Raw genomic sequence first — 6389 nt, forward strand, 5'->3', positions numbered from 1 at the left:
GTTCCCCCAGAATGTATCTTGAATGTAATATCGGATGACATTCCGAGTTTTGGTTCTTAAATAAAGTAATGGTATCACCCCTAAAAAAACTTTTTTTTTCCCTGAGAAAGAAAGGGGATAAGGCCATTTTCCTACTGGCCGGCCTTTTCATAATGGAGACTTTGCCAAACTGCAATCCCTTGTTTTGTTTGCCGGGAGCGGGCGGCCGAACTGGCCGGTTCTGCTCCCCTGACTTGTGTCCTCATGAAGATCACACAACAGGTTTTCCATTCAGGACATAGTCCCTTGCTGGTCATACATCATAATTCAATGATATCATATTCGCAGTCATGTTTATGAATATCTAGAGAAGAACAATGTAAGAAAAATCGCATACGTTTTCGCACACAACAGGACGCTGCTGCAACTATCTCTCGAAACTGTTGAGATTGTACTGAAGGTGAAAAGCTTTGCTAATTGTTTAAGTCAACATGGGGATGTAGCTCAGATGGTAGAGCGCTCGCTTAGCATGCGAGAGGTATGGGGATCGATACCCCACTTCTCCAATTTCTATTTTTGTTTTTTGCAGATCTCAAATTCTCAATATTATTATATACTCTAAAAAAAATATCTACTTAACTTTTCCAGAACTCCAAAACTCCCCAAACATGCGCAAATTCCTTATATAAAAGGAAAATAAAAGTATGTGCTCCAATATTATTTTTTGTTTTTTGCAGATCTCAAATTCTCAAAATTATTATATACTGTAAAAAAACTATTTGACTTCACTTTTGCAGAACTCCAAAACTCCCCAAACATGCGCAAATTCCTTATATACATAAAAGGAAAATTAAAAGCATGCACACAATCTCTGCTGCAAACTAAGGCGGTGTGATAACATGCCAAAGAGTAAAATGTCAGCATCATGATTTTGTTAACCATCCGTACAATAGAAAAAGAAAGAGCAAAATGATATCCGGAGTAACAGTTACAACATTCCAGAAAGAAAGGAAAAAGAAACGCATCTATATGTTCAGCCCTAAGTGCAACCAAATTTATCCAGTCAACCAATCTCACCAATGCAAAAAAGAAAAGGATAAAAAAAATAGTTCCCCTACACCAACCCAAAATCTATGGTGCCATCTACCTTCCTTCCAATAGTGTGCGCACGCACACGCACGTGTGTCAGAAATTCAAAATAGCTACCCGACTCGACGAAGCTCGGCTTACCAAAAAATTGCAAATAATATTTTAAAATCTAAAATAATATCGTGATTTTTTGTACATCAAACATATACGTGTTTGAACTATGTAATATTTTTAATGCATATTTTTATTCCTGTGTTACACAGAAAACAAATATGCTGATAATTGGACCTGCAATTTGCTATTGCGGGTCCGCTTTTTCTAGCGCAAAAATGAAGGTATTCTTTCATAAAATTAAATAATCTGTAACTCACCTACAAGATGCATATGTATTAAAAAAATAGAATATAGGCGTGTGTGCGCATGCGTTAAATATGCATTCATTGTGAAATTCCCCTAAGGCTGGTTGTAATGGGGAGTATCATATACTAGTATCATGCATATGATACTAGTGTATGATACTACCTTTCTAATGCTTAGTATCATATATTATTTTATTTATTGTCATGCATGACACATAGTGTCATAGCATTTATTATGATACGGTATCATGATATGATACTCAACTCTTTTTTTCTTCATTTAATTCTATGACACTTCATCAAAATTGCCTACTTGGCATGCATAATACTAGCTACGATACTACCATTACAACCAGACTAAAAACACACGTCCTCTCCATCGTGGGCTTTCCAATGTCCAGGCCAGTTTTATGCTCTTCGTTCTCACTCTCAGGGCCTACACAAAAAGCATAACCCACGTCCCACACCTCATTCTTCTGGAAAAAAAAAGCATCCCACATCGTAGGGCGAGATGAGCAGCCTCCGCCGCCGCCGCCCCTCGCCGGCGGCGGTGCCGCCGCTGGAGGACGAAAACCTCCTCTCCGAGATCCTCCTCCGCCTCCCCCATAGCCGTCCTCCCTCCCCCACGCCTCCCTCGTCTCCGATCCAGGCTTCTGCCGAAGGTTCCACCGCCGCCACCGCCGCAACCCTCCCCTCCTCGGTTTCTTCCAAGTAGACGACGGGCTCTCCTTCATGCCTTCCCTCAAGGCCCCGGATCGTGTCTCGCCCGAGCGCTTCTCCTTGCAACACGAAGATTTGGTCGACCGCTTCTTCTCCCTTGGATGCCGCCATGGCCTGGCACTCATCTACCTTCGCAAGCGTCTCCAGCTCCTTGTGTGGGACCCCGTCACCGGCGACCAGCACCACATTGCCGTCCCCCCGGGGTTCGACACGGAGACATCCCCAATCAGCGACGCGGTGTTTCGCTCTGCCGGAGACGTACAACACTTCCATCTGGCTTTGGTAGGGAGCAGTGAGAGACAAATTACGCAAGCAGTCGCCCGTGTTTACTCGTCGGAAACCGGTGTATGGGGCGACCTTATCACAACACCGCTTCAATCCGAGGATGCTGCCCATTTTCGCATTGCGGTTTCTATGATCAAGCCTGCTGTGCTGGTTGGGGGTTGTCTTTACTGGTTGCTTGATGGGAGCTTGGGTGGGATCCTTGAATTTGATATGGATCGGCAAAGACTAGCTGTGATACCTATGCCAGTAAATGACCTAAGGTTTTTCCACTTCTCGATGATACGGGCAGATGGTGGTGGATTTGGTCTCCTCGTTTTATCAGGCTTCAGTGCCCAATTCTGGAAGAGAAGGATCAATTGCGATGGTGTTGCTTCATGGGTGTTGGGAAGAACCATTGAAATTGACAAGCTACTTCACTGTGAACCAGATTCGAATGGGAGCCAATTAATACTAGGTTTTGCTGAGGACAATAACGTGGTTCTTTTTTGGACAGTTGATGGCCCTGTCATGTTACAGCTTGAGTCACTACAGTCTGAGAAAGTCTTGGGAACCAAAATCATGGCTCACTATCACTCATTTGAAAGTGTTTATACTACAGGTAATATCATGTTTTACATCATGGGTATAATAAAACCAAGTTAATTGTTGATAATTGTTTGAAGTAATATTGTGCACACACTTTCGTGTTAAGCTATCAATTTAGTAGTGGTATATTAGTTTTTTAATTGCGGCTTGATGAACTAGATTTTCAAAAGTGATGTGATTTGTGAAATTTTGTTTCATTTAGTTGATCTAAAGAGGGTCAGAGAATACCCTAAAGGATACCCATTTGCACCTCTACTGAGGAGCTAATAGTCCTAGTGTGCATCTTTCATTTTTACGATAATCAGATCCGGTTTCATTTATCTTTCTCTGGCGTTGTCTCCACATTGATTTTTTTTCAAACTACAGCTGTGAGTTTATCTAAGTATCTTGATGCCTCCTCATGTCTGTTTGGCTTTTTGTTGGAATGTCCTTGGTTGTTTGACTTTGTATGCTTGCAGAAAGAGGAATTGGTGGTCCTGAAGCTGATCTTTTGCACAACACCTGAGATTCTTGTCCAGTTAGATATGCTATTGTGATTTACTGGTTACGCAGGTAAGCTTACCTTCTGCAAGCAGGTTGGGGCACTTGAACTCTTCTTAAACAAAATGTACGGCTTTCCTTTTTACTGCCACTCCTCAAGTAGAAGAGAGGACCCAGATTTTCTCTACAACACTTTGCTTAGATGTTGCCCACCTGGCAGTGGTGGAGCTTGAAAGAAATATGAGGGGCGAAGTTAAGCAGTGGTAGGCACAATATTTGGAGAATGGTTTTTTCATATTCTGGAGAAATCGACCATGCAAAACAAAATTACCCTTCCATGAAGAAAAACATGATTTAGATTACCAAAATTGTAAATATACATTATTCTTGGCAACTTTAAATATCTCAAATAATTTGGACAAGTTAAAACATAATGAAATTTAAATTGCAAATTGCTAGATGATTGATTTTTATAGTCTAGTCTCTTAATTGCAGCAAAATATAATGTTTGCACTAGTGGAAGTGTATTTATTAAGTTAACAAGGAATGGATGCATCAGGCACGACAATGGCTGTGACTGAGCGAAACTGATTTTCACTTGTTAGGAATATGAACGAAATAGATCCCATACTGCCTTTTTCTCGCTAATCCCAGGCATGTCCAAGGATGTGCTAGAACTTATTTTGAGTGGACCGGTGGGGCAAGTGAAGCTGAACGCCAGGGCCTAACAGTCTTGGAGATGGTCCAGTGGCTGGCCACCTGTCACGCTTTCATGGCACACTGCATATTTGACAGTCTTTTCTCGACGCCCTGCTTCTTCATCCCTTCATTAGCAGCTCTCCATTCTCTTCCTCATGCCTTCACCCATCTACCTTCTCTTGTATTTGCTGATATTCTGCCCCCTCTCTATTGGATGTGCTCTTTCAGTTGCCTTCCCTGTCCATCCAACCGCCTCACTTTCAGCTAGCTCCTCCCTATTACTCTCCCAGTTCCTTCTGTTAGTGCAGGTTATTCTCCCTCTACTCCTCTAATGGCTGATGACTTAGGACCCTTCCCCTTTTGTGCATATGTTTGTGTCTGCTCATAGATGATAATGATGTCACATTAGTGGTAGCATCACTAAATACATCATCTTTCATGTGCTTCATGGATGCTCTTTTGTTTTACTTCTACCATTTTCTACATTGCATGTGATCATTTTGTATGGTTAAGGATATATCAAGTCCTACTGTAATTTGTACGTTCTTCCCTCTCGTTCCCTTCATACTTTCTTTATTCGTACGGGCTTATAGCTATGCCATTTGCACATTTTACACTGTTGATATTTGGGGTCATTATGGTACCTAGTGAAATAATGACTATTAGGATATTTATTCTAGTGTTAGCCTGTTTGCTTAAATATTTTCTCAGCATATCTCGCAATGTTTGTCTAATTGGAATATGTATGGGCGGCCTATTTTCTCATTATTTGGTCATATTCGATGTTCAATACTTCATATTAAACACATGACCAAAATGGCTGGATTCACCATAAATACTGCTTTAATCTTGAATTGCATTTTTACTTAACATTTATCATTATAAGTGGTGGCCAAAGTATTGTTTTGATGTTGTACGGATTAAAATAGAATGTCATATGTATTGTAGATTGAAGGAAGTGTATCTATTAATAAGACGATGCATGATCCCTTAATTGATTCTTCGACTGAATGAATCTAACTAAATTTGATTTGTTAGCAACTAGCTAGGTAAATCAGATGTTTCTCCTTTCCTATTCCACGAGCCCCTCATATGCCCATCATAACAAAAAATATTTTAAATGATTTGGTGAGCTAGGATCTTCGGAATTGGCCTCCTATGGAGTTCTTAAAGCCACTAATCTTTTAGCCTCTACTAACATCAAATGTAGCCAAAAAACTTGATGTTGGCGATGGAATTTCTAGGCGTGCCACTATTTTGCAAATCACCTATTGCTTCTCTTTGTTCGTATTGCTGGCATTGTGTTAATGCTGAGAGGATCCAAATTTGGAGATTTTGGTAGAAGTCCACAACACTAGTGTAGCGACGTTTACTGTTTGAGTCGTACAAAAATTGGGCGATATAACTTTAATAGATTTTGCATGAATGACTTGTACAGATTGGCTTGACTGATGAAATTGATTGCTCTGCAGGTGTCTGGAATTACAGTCCGGTGGCAGATGCAGAAACGGCTTTTTTGCTGTAGGTTCTTCCATTTTATATGCTGTGTTGGTGCTGGCATTATTCATTAGTCAACTCGCATGAAGACACGTTTCGCTTGTTTGTGTTGGCGCTGTCGGTTATCTCGCTTGCAAGCGTTTGAGGCAAGCCAAAGTCTTCTGTCCTGTGTTGTGTCTGGTCGAGATTGTAACTACTATTCTCTGATTAAGCTTTTGTCTCTCTTTTTTCGTGTGTGCATGCGTGTACTTGGGTTTGTACTACATTAGATATAAATATGTATGTCGAAAAGATAGCAATGCTGCGGTGATGCTATAAGAGTTGAATTTGTGCCACATGATCGAACACACGTAGTTGTCAGGATCACATTACTCTTGGCGAATATAAGATTGCACCCCATTGTGTTGTTACCAGAATGCCCAGGATGTGAGCTGTGTAGAGTTTGCTGTGTGTGGCTCAGGATGCATAAAGTTTGTCTTCTGTTTCATTTCGCTGGAATTACATTCAGAAGGTTCTAAGCTGTCTGGAAGTAGTACTGTTGTACCCTCTCCAGCTCTAAACAATCCCTTGGCTGTGAAGTTGCTGCATGTGTTGGTGCAGAGGAACAAAACCGAATGCCTTTTGCAACAACAAAAAAAGAGGAAGTGGAAGAAAGAAAACCCGAATGCGTGCAGTGATGCGTGTTCATCTCAGGAG

At 41.1% G+C, this 6389-nt stretch overlaps 1 long non-coding RNA gene and 1 other non-coding gene across 2 annotated transcripts; both read left to right on the forward strand.

Moving 5' to 3' along the window:
- Nucleotides 1–472: 472 nt before the first annotated feature.
- TRNAA-AGC lies at nt 473–545 on the forward strand. Its single transcript has one exon. It is a non-coding gene; the product is annotated as a tRNA-Ala (tRNA).
- Nucleotides 546–2884: 2339 nt separating this feature from the next.
- On the forward strand, nt 2885–5750 carry LOC119322237. Its single transcript, XR_005155475.1, has 3 exons — nt 2885–3030; nt 3476–3569; nt 5669–5750. It is a non-coding gene; the product is annotated as an uncharacterized LOC119322237 (long non-coding RNA).
- Nucleotides 5751–6389: the final 639 nt, after the last annotated feature.

Source organism: Triticum dicoccoides, chromosome 6B (assembly GCF_002162155.2).
Source record: "Triticum dicoccoides isolate Atlit2015 ecotype Zavitan chromosome 6B, WEW_v2.0, whole genome shotgun sequence".
In the NCBI taxonomy this organism is placed as follows: Eukaryota; Viridiplantae; Streptophyta; class Magnoliopsida; order Poales; family Poaceae; genus Triticum; species Triticum dicoccoides.